General features: G+C 42.1%; 1 protein-coding gene across 1 annotated transcript in view; it reads left to right on the forward strand.

The window, feature by feature from the left end:
- AMER2 (APC membrane recruitment protein 2) overlaps positions 1 to 6,880 on the forward strand; it is a 33,874-nt gene extending 26,994 nt beyond the window's left edge. Inside the window, exon 2 of the transcript XR_012833385.1 lies at positions 6,812 to 6,880. The gene's annotated coding sequence lies outside the window, so the exon portion shown is untranslated. The remainder of the gene's footprint in view (positions 1 to 6,811) is intronic.
- Positions 6,881 to 19,753: the final 12,873 nt, after the last annotated feature.

Genomic DNA, 19,753 nt, shown 5'->3' on the forward strand with positions numbered 1-19,753 from the left:
GTGGGAGGATGGGAAGGGGAGGCCGTTGGGTGGGGTAAACTATTTACCTCTCCTCTGCTAGTAGGTCTGCCCAAGTGTTATGTCTGTCCAAGAAGAGTCTGCTTGAATCAGTGGGTTATGCTTAGCAATTAATTGTAATGCAAACGCAACAGAATACAGCTGGTACCCCAGGCACCACCCCTCCTTGGCTTGCAGGAGCACAGATTTTACTTAATGTCCATGCTGGGCCAAATTCTTCTCTCAACTTAGCTCATTCTTGTCCAATTATTTCCCAGACCACCTTCTTCTTTTTTTTTTTTTTAATTATCTCTGCAGGTTTCTGAGAAGTGCTGCACTTGTCTGGGATTTTTCTTTTGCCCGTCAGCTCCTGGGTCATTTGGCTTTGGAGCAGTGAAGAGCTGCAGGAGCCTGCTCTGGGCAGTGTGCCCTGTGCGGAGCTCAGGGGCTGTAAATTTGTCTGAAAACAAAAAAAAAACAGTGGAGAAATAAGGGTAGCCTGGCCATTATCTGTTGATTTCCATTATAAAGGAGCACCATAGACCATGGCAGTATTTCAGTGATGTAACCAAGTCCCGTACCCACAGGCAGAATTTGGCCCTCTGTCTCCTGTGCCAGGAGACGGGGGGAAGCCGTGGAAGTAACTCCATCAGGGTGAGTGTGTTAACTTCATGTTTTGGGATATAATTCTCAGAGTTAAAATGCATGAACAGAGATTTTACACTGAAATCTACGATTTCCTCCGAATTCTCTTCTTTTGTGCCTTCGGCATGGGAGCTTTTGTTAGTCAATTGCTACACAGCATTTTACAGCGTGCCTTTTGTGTAGTGGTCCTTTCAGCTGTCATGCTCTCATCACATTCAGCCTAGATGTATAGAGCATTTATTGTTTGCTTTGGGAGTTTTTAAATGGACGTTTCATTTAATATTCAGCCTTATTTGCCATTTGTCAGCATGATCAACATCCTGTTGAATTTCCCTCGGAGCAACCTCAGTGCATTAGTTATGGGTCCAGGTCTTGTTTCACCAATAGCTGCAAACAGGCCGCAAGACCGTCTGTGTCAGTTGTATATAAGAGTAAAGACAACAGAGATCTAAAGACAGACCATAATAGAAATTACTCTCTTTTTTCTTTCTTTCTCTTCTCAGGCTCTGACCCATTTTTTCCCCCATATCTCATCTCTAGTAAATGTCTCGAGCTCCATCTAAGGGTGTCCTGTCAAGGGGAAAAGAGAATTACGTTTGCTTTCTTCCCTTGTTTATGCAGCACGGAGCAGGCCTGAAAGGTTTTCCCCTCTTTATCAAATAATATTCTCTTGCTCTCTTTTTATAATAACTCCAGGGCTTGTCCTAATAGACTTGCTGGATAACTAGAGTAATACAGATATATACCAAAACTGCTTTGCTGAGAGAAGTAACAATTTTTCATTAAGACTATTAATGTCCTTTGGGGATTTTTATTCTGTTTCATTGAAATGCCTAAAAACATGTAGGAAAAAATATACTTTTGTTAAATGATTGGATAATTCTGCCAGCTTAGCTAAGAGTTGGGCAGCCACTATCTGAGACATGCTGCAAATTCTTCAGCAAACATAGGGAAAGCTAAAGTTGACATTTTATAGATATTTTTATTTTAGAGCTATAAGAAGCAGTCTCAATCCTCTTATGCCTTGTTTTTATATAGAAATAAAAGCACAAGCAAGAGCATGAGCCAATTTTTTTGTTTTCCTTGGTAGGTCGCTGCTAACAGAGCATTTTTTGAAATCCCAGCAACTGCTACTAATCCTGACCTGATTTGGAGTCCTTTCAAAGCACACAAATAAAACCAGGTTGACAAAGCTCAGCTCAGAGACTGGTTTCCCTTCATTTATCTCAACCGGGACTGCCACAGGGGCAGGAAAAGCACCACCAAACAGGTCAGCTACCAGCGTTGCTTTCAGGAATACTTTATTACTCTGGAGCAGCAGCATCAAATCCTATAAACTTCCCAGGATTGCTGGTGTGTTGGCCATGGCAGTACCACTTGCTGTACATAAACACTAACCTCCAGAAGCACTTTTTCTCCTTCTCTTTCCCTCTCAGTGTTTTCTTAAATTTCCTGTTTCCAATACCCCTGTGCGCCTTTAGTGCCTGCAGTAGTGACCTTCCCTAGTATTTGTTTCCTCTTCTGCACGTTCCTGCCTCTTATTTCGAGGGGAATCGAAGCTCTTTAAAAAGCCCTGGGAAAGGGCTTCCCTTTTGCTACAGAGGCTGAAAATTTGCCGTATTTCTCACACGTTACAGTAGGGCTCCAGACCCACTTGGTGTCAATCATTCCGGCAGGATTGATAACTCTGGGAAAGGAGGTCAGAATGGGCAAATAAATTGACATTGAGTACAGTAATAAACATCCTGGGTATAAACTCCCCTCACATACATACTCTATTTTCTGCAGAGTTTGTAATTTAAACATGAGGCAAGCTGTATTCAGACAGGAAGTTGGGAATGATGGGGATGGAGAAAGAAGGATGATCAAGGCACAGGTCATGACAGTGGTTAATTTAACAGCATGTGTTTGTGTGGATGTGTTTCAGGATTTTGTTGCATCAAAAAAAACATCTCAAGTAGTTTTGGGACACTGATGAAGTTTTATTGCTCTTCCCAACCCTTGTCTCTAAACACAGAGTTATTTTTTTTAAAAAAATAATGAATCTCACTAAAATACCAGTATTCTACGGCCTGCTCTCTCTAATGATCCTCCTGTAATTCACTCCTGGGTCCTTCCTCAGAAATGAGTGCTGCCAGTGTTGTTACTGCCTCCCCTCTGCAAATCATCCCTTTCACAAGGCTCTCCACTTGAACTAGAGAAAAGAGATTTCCTTCCTAAAAGAACAGAATTTTATCCTCATCACAGAGCTTTTACTACTGTGTAATACACAGCAATCATCTAATATCTATCTTCTTTATCCATAAAATGAAAGCATTAATATCCCCATCTGTCAAAGATTACATGTAAACACTAATTCCTCCCAGGATGTGATGGAGATCCACATCCCTTTTGTATAAGCACTGCTACCTCTTCTGTCCTAATGCCTGATCCAGGGCAGCAGCCTTGAAGAGCATTTCGGAAGATATTCACACTCTACTAATTCATTCTCACATAAAGGTATATACATACGTAAGCATATACTTGAGCAGGGCTTTCCACAAGTCATCATGTACTCAGTATCCGAATAATATTTTAGTGCCATAAAAGGGAAACTGATTTTAAGGAATCACAACAATATCAAACTCTGGAGCTGTTTTCCAGCAAACGGATTACACGCCTGCAGCCCTATGCTGTTTTCCCCATATATTTTGGATTCTCTCAGCTCGAAACCTTGCTTGGTGCGTTTTCCATGATGGTTGTCATTGGTCCATTAATTCTAGCAGCTCCAGGGTAAATTCTATCTGTGTCTTCCTGCAGCTACACAGCATATCATTTGTCCTCATCCACATAATCCATCTGTCCCCCGATCTGAGAGCTGTGTGCAGCCCTAGGTGCCAGGGAGCACGGGCTCAGTGCGCCGCTCTGAAAGGCACGGACAATAACCTTGCATAATTTCTGGCTTTTTTTCTTAGCATCTGATTAAATTAATGTAATTCTGTGTATGAGTCATGTAATGGGTGTCTGTTTAATGTCCGGCTTCTCAGCCGTGGCGCCTGTTTCTGAGAGATGATGGGTATCAGTAGATTGAGTTACAGGTGATCGGTTCGTCTCAGGATCTCATCTGAAGCGGTGTGATAGTTCACTGGTGTGGCCAAAACCCACATGCAGTGCCTCTGTGCCCCTGAGGATGGGGTGGAGTCCAGCCCTCGGGTGCCAGTCCACATGGTTTCCTCAGCCTGAGGACTTAAGCAGCAGCTAAACCAGAAGGAACCATCAGCTCAGACAGGAAGACCTCCAAGGCAGACAGTCCTGCATGTGGGGATGCTGTGGGCGGGGACACCGATGCAGCCGTCCTGGATCCAGCCCTCAATGACCTGCTCAAGGGGGCACCGGCAGTCTCCAGCAGATCTGCTCTGGTTCATGTGTCTGACTCCCACTCAGATTTTCACATCAAACCTCATCTTAAGTACCAGAAAAAATGGTCATTGTCCTATGGCCTTCTTTATGTACAGTTTATTACTTTTTCCTTTCAGATAATCTTGATTTACTTAGAATCTGCAAAAACCGGTGGCATGTGATCCAGATGGGCTAGAGGAGCTGACATCCACCATCACCACCGTAGCAACATCTGGCTCTGACCCACTTGGGGCAGGCATTTAATCGGATGCTTACAGTGTTTGTGTCTGTGGATGTGTTTGCACAGTGGTAACTCTCCCCATGTTCCTCAGAGCCTGGTGCTGCTGGTTTATTTTTTTTAATGCAAAATTTTTGGATATTTTTAAATTTTTGGATGTTTCCATTCAGGTAGGCATGGCTGTAGAAGGGCAGAAAGCTGAGGACAAGCAGCAAAACACAAGAGCACCCAGCATGTTGGATCTTAGGGAAAGATGCACAAAGATGCCCAGTACAATTATGCCTGTTGGACAAGCTGAAAGCTTCCCCTGCCAATATGTAACCCACAGGGGTACTCTGTAAACAGCAATCCAAACAAAGAGAGAGAGAGAGAGGACATGTTCAATTATAAGTTGACTAAAATTATTTTTGCTTCCTGTTATCATTTTATGGAAGTTGCTGCTGTTTTAAAACTCTTCCAGCAAGGACAAAACATGGGGTTTTTTTTCCCCAAAATTGTCTCCAGCACACTGTGCTTGAGCCAGCAGGCATAACCCAGAATTTTACAATCTCATGTTTTGAGGAGATGGGTTGGATTCCAATGCCGAGCTGTGTACCAAATGTGTACCGAGCTGTGCAAACAGCTCACCTCCTTGCCCCCAGGCTTTCTCTCTTCTCAAGTGGGCATGATGCTGCCTCACTAAAAGAGCTTTGAAGTCATTGCTTGGGAGTCGCTCTGGAGTTGTTCTGTGTTATTGAAATGACAGTTTTGTGTTGAAAATTTCCTTGCAACTCACTCTCCTGCTGAAGCAGGCGTTACTGGTTGGTTCCCAGGTTTGCGCATCATCAAGGTCTGTGCTAACCTTGTCTCTTCACTGACTGCTTCAACACTGCAGGGAAATGGATGTGAGAGGAGACCAAGAACTAGGACAGGAGAAAAACACCAGGAAATAATAGCTTGTAAGGAAAGAAGGCCTCTGAGGAATCACAGGGACATTGGTGTAGATCTTCTACATGGACTAAGTAACAACAGCAAAACACACCTGACAATTAAGGAAAATGAAAAACAGGTGAAATTTCATGTTGGGACATCTTCTCCTAATGCCCATTCCTCCTGGGAGCAATCAGCCCTTGAAGCCATCTGCCCTGGATAATCCCCAGCTCACAGTTTCCTAGCTACGAGACCCAGCAAGGGATTTGGTTTATAATCAGGCCTGTAGTTTGCAAGACTTTTTTTATCAATAAATATTTGAGTTTTTCTTGGTGGCAGAGAAACACAACTCTGGTCTGTCCAGACCCTCCCTCCCTCACCCACGCATGTGAGGCCACGTGGTGTCCATGTTCTTAGGATGGCACTAGGGCACCACGATGTTAGTCTTCTAATGGCCTGCTTACCTCATGTGCCTCATAAGCAACACAGCTGCCGAGGCACAGCAGCAGGACCACCTCTCTCCCTCCCTCACCATGTCCCCAGGGACCAGCTTGCACCACACCAGCATATCAGCTAATGGGTAATTGGCCTGTGTGGTCTGGGAGAGGGTGCACATCTGACAGCAGGAGAGTTTGAGGAGGAAAGAGCCAATTTTGTGGGTCACAAAAGAGAAAAGACTGGCTTATTTCCAGAGGTGAAGAAGAAAATGATTTTGAAAGGACAGGTTGGAGTCAAATGAGAAGCATATGCAGTCCAGTGCTCTCTTCACTGGATTGTGTAGGTTCAGGGTACATCTGTATAGCCCCATGATGGACCCCAGTTCACATTGAATATATATAATTTTTATCTCAGATGCATCTCCAGAGCAATCCAACTGATTCCCTCCAAGATTAAACCCACAGCCAAGGGCTGGCATTCCTCTTACTCTACTGATCCATTTCCCTCAGAAGAAAACATGTTCTTGGGCAATATCATCCCATGGTGGCAAACCTAGCACAGGGTCTTCTTTTCTTCCTCTACATCCCTGCTTGGAGGACAGGACACCCCCAGCTCTCCCCTTCCCACTGTTCCCATGGCTCTAGGACACAAGTCACCTCTGCTCTTCTTCAGACTTTCCTTGAAGGGGTGCCAGAGAGTCCTGCAAGGCACAGTGTTGGCAGGAAGAGGTGTGGGGGACCTGGCTGCATCGCCTCCCCATCCCCACTGTGGTGCAAAGAAGCAGGGCATGTTTTGGCACTGGAAGGGGAGGGAGTGGATGCCGAGACAGAGCAGGGCCAGACCCTGGGCAGGGAAGGGGACAGAAGGGAGCACAAGGCTGCTGTGGATACAGTGGCAGTAGCTCTCAGCTAATAATACTGCTGGGTTTAGGCATTTTATGTGTTTTGGATTGCGACATTAACCACAGTATTGATACATTCCCCATCACTAAAGATAAAAGCATTGCTGCAGCTTCAGCTCACTGTATTTGTAGGTGTGTTACCCTGCTTTGGGGTTGGGGTTTTTTCTTCATTTTTAGGATGGTTGTGCTAATGTTTTTCGGTCAACCTGCCCAAATTCAAGTTCCGCTGCTGTACCGCATGCTTGCTGGGCTTCAGCCAATGCCACGCGTCATGACCAGTGCCTGTCTTTGTGCTTTGATTTTAGGAACTCTCGTTACCAGAGGGAAAACAGATGCTTCCCATCCAGATTAATCAGGGAAGAAGTTTCGCCCAGGGGATGCATCTGTTTAAAGATAGTTTAAATGTAATAAAATTGGTCAAGTTTGAGGACCAGCAGAGCTCTGCCATGAGGGACAAAACAAAGGGACCAAATACAAATATTAAAATCTGCGCTTGCACGTGATTCTGGGACTGTGCTGTGCACTTCACTATGAACTGAAATACCCGGAGGATAAAACAGCAGCTGGGATTAAAACAAAGCTGGCATCAGTCCAAAGTACCAGTAAATCACGTGGGATTATTACTTTGCTAGAGATTTTACTGGTGTGGAGAGAAAAGAAAGTAGAAACTGATTTCTGCTAAACAAAGGAGTTGAGGAATCTCCAGCAAACTAACCCCTCATCCTGCAAAATCTCTACCAAGTTCTTAGCCCTAAAATTAACAATGTATGAAACTCTAAACCAACTGTTTCCAAACAAAATTGGGCTCTGACAAGGGCTGTGTCAATCCGTAAGGGATTATTTCCTCCATGCAGTTTGTAATATGACATACAAAGGGTGGGAAATAATCCAATGTGCACAGATTTCTTATCTACAAAATTTTCTTTTCTGTTTATACAGATGCTAAATGTGAACACAAAGGAAAGAAAGCATTTGATATGTCAGAGGAGGAAGGCAGAAGAGGTAAGGAGGAAGGAACACGTGGTAAAAAAATAGCGTATAAAAGACAGCCTTAAAAATACACTGAAGCAGAAGTGCCAGAACAGTCCCTAAAATAACCTGCTGACAAGCATGACAAGTGATACAGAGCTAGTGCTTGCTGTAATCAGGTGTCCAGATGAAGCATCCCCCTTTGACCACATTACCTGGGAGGCTCCAAGCTGAACCACTTGCTAGAAACCAGCCAGAGCTCATAGCTGTTACCATATGAAAACAGATGTTTACCAGCATCCTCCAATAAACGAATTTGTGCAAGCCAAACTCCCAGTAAACACATCATGATCCCCAACAGCATCAAATCAGTGGGAAGACTGGGTTTTGTCATGGAGAACAGGACTGAAGAGAAATTAGAGGTGGCCCAGTCCTGTCTCCCTCCACATCGATGTGAGGGCTGACTGAAGCCTGCCCTGCTGCATGTCAGATGTGCTGCTGCCTTGTCTCATCGATGAAACCAGAATAACTTTTTTGAGAACTGCAGTAACTCTTTTAAAAGTGAAAACTAAACCATCCCCACTTATCTCCATCCACCTTTGCAAAACCAAACACGTTTTCGAGGTTATGAGATGAGCTGCTCTATAGGTATTTGGTCACAGCTATGGTTGAATGTGCCTTGGGCTTTGGTTTGCTGAGAAGCATGGATTAATCCCACACTACTCTTTCTTCCAAGGCTCCAGCACAAATTAATGAAAGTCTGCATCTATATAGCTGCAGTGTCTAATCATGAAGGATATTTCAATGTAATGCCATTCATATGAAATTCACACCAGCTATGCCTAGCTTAAGATTTCTTATCATCCCTTATCTGAGGTAGAGTATCTGAGCCCTACACAGTCAATACTACTTGGAAACTCTAGTAAATATGTGTAGTTAATCCATGGACTTTTCCCCTCCCTGTGGTAGGAAGGCTTCAGCTTTTCTGTTCTTTTTTCTTCTCCTCTTTTAAATCCTTTGTTTGGTGAGTTGGTTTTACTGAGTAGTTATGCTCCCCGTCGAGAAAAAGCTGATGAGACAGGTTGATGATCAGCAACTAGAACTCAGCTTCTTTTAGAAATGTGTTCAACAGCCCAACCCTTTGACTAAGAAGGTAACTTTAGATCATAATGATTAAAAAAAAAATATTTAAAAAGAGTACATTAGACTCTCTCTTTCTTTGTAGTTTCATGATCCTATTGTAGTGCATCTAACCAACAAGATTCAGAACAAAATTCAAGTTCTGCCGTTCCCATCTTGGAGTCTCTGGAGCATGTGAGTGTACTTGTCCAGCCACGGTTCCCTTCGCTAAATATTCTGTGCAAGTCAAAGGCATGTATCTATAAGCCTACTCTGTTTTATCACTGATGTAATGACATTTACTGGAAAGCATATTAGGAACAACTAGTCTGAGCTAACTTCATTCTTTCAAAAGTCTGCAATTTAACCTGCGTGTCAGAAGATGGCAGCAGTAAAGCACAATTAGGGCCTTTTTTTGTCCACAGGCTTTTGTTTCAAATCATATTTTTGTTCCAAAAAGAGGCAGATTTTTTAAAAGGTGTCATTTTTAACAGTGGCATCAAGTATGACAGGTGTTCTTCCAGTAAATGTGAATGCATAACTGCCTTTCATCCTAGTGGAAAGCAGTATCAATAGCCAAATATACCTTATGATATGCAAGCACACTTTCAGAAAAATCATGTTGCTCTATTATCTTCAGAAAACTAGTGTTCCATCTCATCCATAAGAAAAGATAACATATTTCTGTAAATGTCCATATCTATATAATTATCCAATACGGTGAACATTTACTGAATTTCAAGGATCATTTCTTTTAAATAAAAAAAGAAATCTATTTGTATTGCAAGCATTTCTCCCAGTGAAGACTACATTTTAAAGCTCAGGAAAAGCAGAGAGAGTCTGCAGTGGGAATATTCACCAGCTGATGAATGTTCAACAGTTTCACTCCACCTTGACGCTCTTTGGCTGTGAGTTTGTCAGCTTCACCTTCACCCATAGCTTAGCAGGGCGTCAGCTACCAAAGGACACGATGATGCCAAGAGAAAAGTGTGCTTGATTGAGGCTGTTATTGCAGAAAGAAAAGCCAAGAAACAAGGCATTGTCACTGAGTCTGTGTTCCCTTCTGCAATAATAGCTTCATATGGTTACTAGACCATATTCTCAAGGTTTACTGTCCTCCATGACTGTCAATATTCTTGCTGAGCTTTGGCACAACAAGTCCTGCCCTTCAAGGTCTGACCTAACCAGTTGCCTTGCTTTGCTGTATCCTCACGAATGTCATTGCGTTTCACCCTCACTTCAGAGACATTTGAAACCATTCTATCTACTCTTTTCCACCACTTTAAGGGGCCAGTTCTGGAAACACTCCTGTATGATGCAAACCAGATGCTGGTTTTGACAGTGTGTGATTGTCTATGGTATAAAACCAGCGCAATATGTCTATAGATGACGGTGTGTATCCCCTCAGCCATGTACCTCACACTCTTCACTTCGAGAGGGAGGACTTGCTCCAGGACATCTTTCTGTAAGTACTACTGAAGAGCCAGGTGCCTTTTTCTAGCTAGAGCTCCTCAAGTGCTCTGGTTGCGCAATGTGTCATTGCAGTGTGCCCTTCCTCTGCGAACGATGAACTCTGGACAGTCTCTTCTCCCTGGGCCAAGCTATATGCTTTTGTCTGACAGACAGGATTCATATGTCTCCAGTAAACAGGTTCAAGAGTCCAAGTAATTTCTGTTTTTCACTGGATATAAAAAAAGTATGTAATGCAAAACGTGCCAGTGTTGCCTTTATTTTGTAACATTCATTTCTTCCAATTTTATTCATGCCTGTGTCATGGAAATAGCTTGGGATAGTTATGTAATAGTTTCCACCACAAGTTTTTAATCTTGTACAACACACTTCTGCTTCTCAGCTGATATCAATGCGTGTTTCTTAATTTCTTCAATGAGCCTGCGCAGATTGACACTAGTTGAAGATCAAATTCCATGTGATTAACTGTTACAATAACCACAGCTAATGTGGTCTTACCCTGTATACCTCTAGTAATCCATGTAAGACCTAAGTAATCTAGTCAAAATAATAATTCGTGAGGTGTCTGTCAGTTGTCAGAAAGGGAGAAGAACATCTGTGATTCTTCTGCCTGTCACAGTCTCAGGGCTGCTGATGATCCGAGCTGCCCCTTCCCACCACACATATAACCTGACTCATCATTGACTTACTCCAGAGTTATGACAAGATGATTCAACTAATTTTACAATGATCTGTCTATTACTTGCTTTAATGAACATACAGTGGATCGTGATGACACAAGCTATAAAAATAACTGCCATGGTTTGAGCAGTCTGTTGACCATGCAAGAGAGAGAAAAGGCTGTTGAAAAGCTGATACCATCCTAAGTTCTGAGAACCAACTGGATTTCCAGATGATTTTAGAGAGGTACCCTGAACTAGTATTTAAAGAAAAAAAAAAAAAAAAAAAAAGGTTTGTAATCAAAAAAACAACTTAGGTCAGAGATGTGGAGACTTTCAACCTGTATTTTTTACAGGGTGTATTTTACAAGCCTAAGTTTTGTAATCCTGCAATACAAATTTTCATAGAACAAAAACATCTAAAGGTAATGAATGCATATATCCCCTTAGAGTTGGGGAGAGGGGAATTTATGAAATCAGGGTAGGCAGCACTGCAAATACAATTCAGTCACACATCTTCCTTAGATACATTGGCTCTGCACATGACTACAGGTAGGACTGAATGATCTTTCCTGTTTTGCTGCATTTAAAAACAAGCTTCAAATCACATTTTCTCAGTACAGAGACCTTTTATGTAATACGTGATTGTTATCAGTTATAAAACAATTGAACTAATGCTTTTTTTATTCCACTCAGCCAGTGGGGCCATACAGTAAAGTAATCTGTCTCCCTTTTAATTTAATTTTGCCATGGGAATCATTGGTGCTACTTGGCAAAATCCCTGCACAGAAGGAATATATATTGTTGAAAAAATGAAATAAAATCCCTGTACGCTGATGCTATCTTGATAATGCCTAAAAATCCATCTATGATGTGCCAACTTTCATTTCCTGATAAAATCAGAATATGTAAACATTATTTATAAAAATGTCTGTAAAAACTTTGATAGAACCATTTTGAGTTTTGCCTGAGAAAACCACGCAGTCACTCATGACATTAAGGAAATATATTAATGGACTTTTCCTACCCATCCAATCATAAAATGATTTTCTTCACTGTAGGTGGTTGTACTTCCATTGAGGTTCAAAATAGAAAATGATGTAGCTACTCCATCTGAGGTATGGCAGATGTTCCCATATATTAAATGGATCCCAGTGCCCTCCAGAGAGAGTACTTTATTCAGTACAAGCTGGGGTGTATTACAACAGCTTAAACCACTCTTATTTATATTGATGTCCCTGTGGAACAATCAAAAGTTCAAGTTCATGGACCAATTGGCTTCTCAATGTGTATGCACTCAGTCTGTAAGGACTTGATCCATCCAGCTCTATTTGAGTGCCAAGCCCCTGTATCTGCAAGTGCTGCACTGGAGTCAGTGTGTGGGACACGGTACACGCAGGAGGCTGCTAGTTTGATTTCCCCAATTCCTTCTGTTTCCACAGAACATGCCACTGCCCGTTCCAGCAGTGATGCTATGGGTGGAAACACCCACGGGTGCAAACCATTGTGCAAGTGCAGGTTCAGCGAGGCAGGGGCTGTCTTTGAGGCACAGAGGGATCAGCTCTCTTAGAGCCACACAAATGCTGAGCTAGAAAAACCCTCAGAGAGTTGCTCATGAAGTCTGGCAATGAAAGTTGATCTTTGGGTATTTGTCTCAGGCTGAACTACTGACCATGGTAAAAAAGGGATTTGAGATTCTTGTTAATGATCAGACAATTATTGCAGACTGTCAGTAGTGCCACTGGTTCTTTATTTCTACAAACTTTGAGAAAAATGTCTTTAACACTGAAAGATACTATTGCAGAAAGTTTATTTATTGGCACCAGGGAGAACTTCACCAGCAGCTAGAGAGCAGCTGATAACATATAATCAAGGCCTTAGGAAAATATCTGTGGCAGGCACTTGATTATAGAGTACAGTGCAATGATTATAAGCCAAGGTACCCCCAGATCAGAAATCTGAATTGGTACTTTTTAATCTCTAAGAATAATTTAAGATATTGATCTGAGCCCATTTCTACATTCAGTGTCTGGAAATAAACTCCAGTTCTCCACATATGGCTAAAACTTCAAAGTGTTAAGAATTTACAAATGTAGTCCTTACCTTGTTGCTCAGAAGGACATTAGCTACACGCTTACGTTACTGTTAAAGGTTAGACTTCTCCATAACATAGGGGAGAATATTATAATTGGTAGTAACACAGACTCCACCTGCAAGGCCTGGAATATTGCATGGAATATTGCATTTTCCATGTTTGCCTTGATTGGATGGTCGGAGTTGGGAAAATAGGATCTGACATCTGCCTGGGCTTGTGTGTGCAAAATAGCAGCTGTGTGAGATGTGATAGGCAATAATTGGCTGCCTGCAGAGCAAGAAAACACCCACGTAAATGACGTCTCTCTCTTCTAAAACATTAGGCAAGGAAGCCTTTCAACAAGGGGCAGGCAGCCTCTCAGGAAAGAACTGTCAAATCTGCTTACATCATTGTGTCTCATTAAATTGGGAAATGTAACTCTTCTAATCATTAGTTCAGACAGCGCATCATCCCACCATCCATCAGGATGGTATTATTATAATGTATTATTTGTGTCAGTGTTCACCATAGCAGAGTTCTTCTTAGAGACTCCCATAACACTCCCATTTTTTCTTTTGCAGAAAGGCAGAGAAACTATTGAAAATTAGGAATTCTTAGGAAAGAAATAGAAAACAACACGAAAAGCATAATTACATTGCCAAATAAATCCACAGTGCACCTACACCTTGAACACTATAGGCTCTTCAAGCCCTTCTGTCACAATGAGGATATGGAAGTCAAAGAAGAGAAGCAGAAGAGATCAAAGGAAAGGCATCTCTATTAGGAATGAGTGTATCATCCAAGTGACTTCAAAGTAGAAGAGAGACAACTTGGGGAGGGAGGGCAATATCATATGGGTCTACAAAGTCTGAGTGACAGGAAAAGGCTAAGTAGGGAATGTTATTCATCATTTCTCATCATTCAGAAATCAGAGCTATAAAATCAACTTATGTTCAACACTATTCAATTCCAAACAGTCAAAATTATGTACTTTTCGTATAGCACACAGCCAAGTGGTGGGACTCATGCCATAGAGTATTTTGGATGCTGAATGATGAGTTCACTCCATGAGTTTGTAGAAGATAAAACCACTGACAACACTAGATAAAACCACAACAGCCACTACTATTGCAACTTCTTGATGAGGAGCTTCTCTGGACTGCTGAAACCTGGAAGGCACAATGGATGTCCTATTCTTACACTCTCCCTTAAACACTGACTTCTAAGAGCTAGCTGGATTTTTATTGTGAGTCAATAGACTTATTCTTACATTCCAGTGGTGTAAATGGATTTTATTATCGTTGCTATTACTGATAAAAACCATGCTGTTTTCACTAATGTAAAAAACCTCAAAGGACTCTTTGCTTGGGACTGAAAACTAGTACAGAGGTAGGAAGAACTGGTATTACAGTCAAGGACAGTACTGAAGGCTGGCAAGAAGTCAGTGTTTTCATGACCCAATTGTAACTCAGATATGGAGGTGACCCGACTGCCAATTTATTAGTGAGACTACTGTGGCAGCTCCTGCTTTAGTTGCAATGGCTTAAAATGAAATTATTTTTCTCCAGATTTTCAGATTATTCCTGAAAATTTTTTTTATTTTTAATTTTAGAATTGTAATGTTTTCTTTCTTTTGATCTGTAGCCCTCACCTGATTTCAGCTTTCATGTTTAAAACCCCAAACTAAACCAGAATCTAGAAGCATCTAAAAGTTATATTTAAGAAAACTACCTCATCATATTTTAGTTTCCAGCTGTGATGCCAGGCCAAGGCATGACAATGACTGTGACTCCTTAGGTTGTTCCTCAGGGGTCGGTACTTGGACCAGTGCTGTTTGTTTAACATCTTTGTCAGCAACATGGACAGTGGGATCGAGTGCACCCTCAGCAAGTTTGCCCATGACACCAAGCTGTGTGGTGTGGTCGACACGCTGGAGGGAAGGGATGCCATCCAGAGGGACCTGGACAGGCTGGAGAGGTGGGCCCGTGCGAAATGCATGAAGTTCAACAAGACCAAGTGCAAGATCCTGCACGTGGGTTGGCATAATCCCAAGCACAACTACAGGCTGGGCGGAGAATGGATTGAGAGCAGCCCTGAGGAGGACGACTTGGGGGTGTTGGTGGATGAGAAGCTCAACATGAGCCGGCAATGGTCGCCTGCAGCCCAGAAAGCCAACCGTATTCTGGGCTGCATCAAAAGAAGCATGACCAGCAGGTCAAGGGAGGTGATCCTGCCCCTCTACTCCACTCTTGTGAGACCCCACCTGCAGTACTGCATCCAGCTCTGGGGGCCCCAGTACAAGAAGGACATGGAGCTGTTGGAGAGAGTCCAGAGGAGGGTCACGAAGATGATCAGAGGGCTGGAGCACCTCTCCTATGAGGACAGGCTGAGAGAGTTGGGGTTGTTCAGCCTGGAGAAGAGAAGGCTCTGGGGACACCTTAGAGCAGCCTTCCAGTACCTGAAGGGGCCTACAGGAAAGCTGGAGAGGGACTGTTTACAAGGGCATGAAGTGATAGGACAAGGGGTAATGGCTTTAAACTGAAGCAGGGTAGATTTAGATTAGATATTAGGAAGAAATTCTTTACTGTGAGAGTGGTGAGGGTGCTCCTCTTCACTCATAACATCAATGCTGGCTGGAAAGTAGGGACCACCTGCTGGTGAGGGAAGTGATGAGGCTTCTCACAGGAACTGGTGTGAGATGGCATGGGGCTGGGCTGCATCAGTGTAACATGTGACTGTATCTTGGGAGGTAAGAAGCAATGATATAGTGTATTTTTGGAAAGTGGAGAGATATAAAAAGAGAAAGGAAATATCAGAGAGTTATTTTCCTCTAGTACTTGGAGCAGAAAGAAATCACTTTTTGTTGTGCAGCTGAGGAACCCTGGACTGGCTCTTAGCTCTGCAGGAAATACAGGGAGAGTCTTTCATGCTCCTTACACAGAAATCTGAACAGCAAACATAAACTAAACTCTGAATCTAAAACTAATTACCTAATTCTGTATGATGCTGAATATCACACACTTCCGTGGGGTTGTGGATCTTAGGAGGCACCTCAGTGTGTCATGGTCTTCCAGTACTGAGGCAAGCTTGTAAGACTGCTAGTGTAAAGCAACACAAGACCTGGGAAAGTGCACTGAACAGGACCTAGGGGACCTGGATGCATCCCACGTGGTCACTGAATGACTGAATATGGGTGGGAAAATCTCTTCCCCTTCAAGTGCTTCTTTTTTACCCACTCTTGTAATGGGCATAAAACTGCTCATCTCCATCAGAAAACTCTTTGAGAATTATGACCACCAAGTAAAAGCAAGGCATTTCAATGAGTTCTCTGGGGTTTTTTGTGTTAAATATATTTTATATTATTCCAAAGTCACAGTCAACCATAAAATTAATACATTAATAATACTGCCTGGGACCTGTGACTGTCAAAGTCACTGTGTGGCACCGGATACCAGGTCTTGCATATCCTTCCTATTAGAAAAGTGTGGTGATAACATCTCAATGGGCTATGGCAGGGTGTGATGTTAATGATTATACACTGTTTTGAAAGTTCAGACTTGCTATAAAAGCACTGATATGGGGGTCTGGGCTGATGCAAAATGAAATTGGGCTCTCAGTCTCACTGCCAGAGGGGAGCAATAAAAACTTACCCAGGAGCCACTGGCAGTTTCTGAAGGAAAGGCATAGGCTGTCATGAAAGCTGCCCCACTCCTTCAGCTCCCTGTCAGGTCAGGGGCAAGCTGGTGGTGCTACCTGGGAATACCTGTGTTAAATGTTCCTGCTTTACCCACATTCAGCAAACACTGTTGTTTGGGGTTTTTTTCCACTCCCTTCTTCCCAGCACAAAGTTCACCTGGAAAACAGTAAAAAACAGTCAATGGAAAGTCCCTTCCCTGCAAGTGAATGCCTTTGCTAAACTTGTACTCCCAACATACAGGCCACGTGCCTTAGCTCTCACAAGCAATGTAGGTTGGTGTAATGCAGGGATCATGCTAAATATCCCTTACCTGTCCTCCCAGATGGGCACGTTATTTTTTCCCAGCTAGACTAAAATTTGGCAAGAAGACAAAACAATCATACACAGGCTGGTAATGATGATATCATTGAGTGTCCTGTAGCTTTGAGTTATTAACAGCACAGCAAAATTCATTAGCATGTCAAAGCACCACAGCCCAGAATGCGTACAGACCAGCATAAAGAATTAGGGCATGAAAGACAGCTTATGTGGAGAGTCACTGACAATGAAAAAGAGAGAATACTGTGCTTGGGGCATATCTCATTCATCTGAGTCTTGTCAGTATGGTTAGAGACTACAGAATAAATGTGTCTAACCATGTTTTGTTTGGCCACACTAGAAAGCAAAGGTTATGAGGGTATCCTCCATTTTTTTTCTATTCAGCAGATGCAGATGTGTATAGGACCCTTTCCTCTACCTCATCAGCAATTTTCTTTCTGCTGTATAGTACATGATGCCATATCATATAGTAAAAGGTAGAGTAATTGATCCATTTTCTGACCCTCTAGATTGATATATTTATACTCTCAGGCAGTGTAAGTCACTGCAACCTCCCTGAAGTCATCAGAGTAGTGTTGATTTACAGTGTTAGGTCTCCAGACCAAAGCCACATGTAGTCATGCTGCAGTCTGCCAAGCTCTTGCAAGCTGGCTCAATAAGCGTGCAGGTGATTTTGAGAATATTCTTCTGCTATAGATACTGGTGGTGATAATAACTAGACAACAGTCCCTCTGAGTCACTGGTCTGTCAAGGGTCATTTCAGTGTGAAGGTGTCCTCAGGTGTTATGTATGATGTTTTCCAGGCAATACATAAAACTGTGATTTTGCATTTACAATAACTGTTCCATGAGGAAGTGTAATGGTAGTGAGGTCTGGTGTCCTACTTAGATCCCAAACTAGAAAATTGCTACTCTGCCTGCTTGAAGGTTTGTTTGCTTCCAGTGCACAGTTCATTTTGAGCCCTATGCAGTCACACATTGTTGCTGGGTGTAGTTAGACAGCTGCTTTCTTTTTCCCCTAATTTGATGGCAACTCTTCCTCCCATCAGGGGTTGAGAATAGGGTACATCCTGCTTTAAAGCTCATTGATTACCTCTGAATTCTGTTTGCATGGCTTTGGCAGCACTACCATTTTTATCTTCAAGGTAACATGAAGTGAGAGATTGTTTTACTGACATTAATGTTCAGTGGAATCGGAGCAGGCAACTATGAAAAATGGATGTTAGTTAACTAGCAGGTGTTAGGTATGAGTAATGAAAGAAATGTGGGAGGCAAACTTTGCCCACTCACTTTGTGTAATACTTGTATCTCTACAAAGAATGGCCTCTTTGTGCAGGCATAAGCCTTGCATTCATTTCCTGCTCTGATCTTATCTAGAGAATTTGAGTGACCCTGATATGCCATTAAATTTGTGCCCCTCTACACTGAACTACTCCTTCCATTTTTATTCATGTCTTGGCATTACTGGTCATCCCATTTTTCCCCTCCACAAATAGCTCAACACCCTGTAATATCCTTGGGCTAATTTTGTGTGTAAGTCATAATACAAAGCAAACGTGATCTGGTAATAACAATCACAGCTTTTGAAATGGAGCATACTGTAATGCGATCACACGTGTAGTCAGACGTACTCTGCTCTGAGCCTGCAGTACCCTCAGAGGTTCGGTATTTTCTTTTAAAGATACAAAGACCGTCTGTCCATAGAGTACCTATAGTCTGTAGACCTTCTGTATTCTAAATACTATCTATCTGTAGTCTACCATACAATAATTCTAATTGACTTCTGCAATATAGATTTCCCAATGAAGCAGGGCCATGATTGTCAACTATTTGGATAGATATGCCAAGAAAGAAAGAGTCCAGACTCTTCAGTGTCAGTGTATGCTGTTAGATATAGCATATTTTAAGACCAGAAATTATTTTGATCATTCAAGGTTATCTTCTGCATTACACAAACCATAGTAGTCTCCCAGGATTTAACTTATTCAAATGCTAAGTCATTCTTTTTGTTAAAAAGTGCAGCTTATTGCTACTCCAGCTTTTTTGAGCCAGCTATTCAGTCTTCTTTTTTTATATTCTATTATAAAGCTGTCATCTGCTGGAAAACATTTCTGCATAAACTTGTAGGACTGTGAGCAAGCCATCTTATCAGTAAACCAAGCAGAAAGAGTTCTGATTATGAAATATGGTGGGGTTTGGTTTTTTTTTTTTTTTCAAGTGATTAATCATCTGTGTACCTCTTTCTGAATCCATTCCAGTTTTTGAACATTGCTTTTGAGGTTGGGATTCAGAACAGAGCTAAGAATTCAGGTACTTATTTCATCAGTGCCCTACATATTTCCCTACTCATTCATGGTGTTTTATTGCTTTTGCATCCAGCCACATTTACATTAGCAACAGCATCACATTGGGACCTACTGTGAGACAGTAAATCACCATTATTCACAGAATCACAGAAAAGCTGTGGTTGGAAGGCACCTCTGGAGATTGTGTAGTCCAACCCCCCTGATTAAAGCAGGGTCAACTCCAGCAGGTTGTTCAAGGACATGTCCAGGGTTTTGAGTATCTCCAGGGATGGAGATTCCTCATCTTCTCTGAACAACCAGTTCCAGTGTTTAAACATACTCCAGTATAAAAAGGGTTTTCATGTGTTTAAATGAAATTTCCTGTATTCTCATTCTCTCATCGCTTACATGAACTATTTGTTCTTAGATGAATGGCTTTCCCTTTGACTTAGCTAAAATGCATTTCAATGATCTTCTATATCATTGAAATATATCAATGATCTTCAAATATCATTAGAAGCCAAGATAAACTTCTGTGTTCCTGTTCCATGTTAAAACTGAATACGTGGCAGTAATCTGATGTATTGCGGTTAAGTAAAGAGGCTTAGATTAAACAGAGGGATATGATAGTCATCATCTTGCAGTTCAGCAATATGC

Source organism: Balearica regulorum, chromosome 1 (genome assembly GCF_011004875.1).
Source record: "Balearica regulorum gibbericeps isolate bBalReg1 chromosome 1, bBalReg1.pri, whole genome shotgun sequence".
NCBI classification, from domain to species: Eukaryota; Metazoa; Chordata; class Aves; order Gruiformes; family Gruidae; genus Balearica; species Balearica regulorum.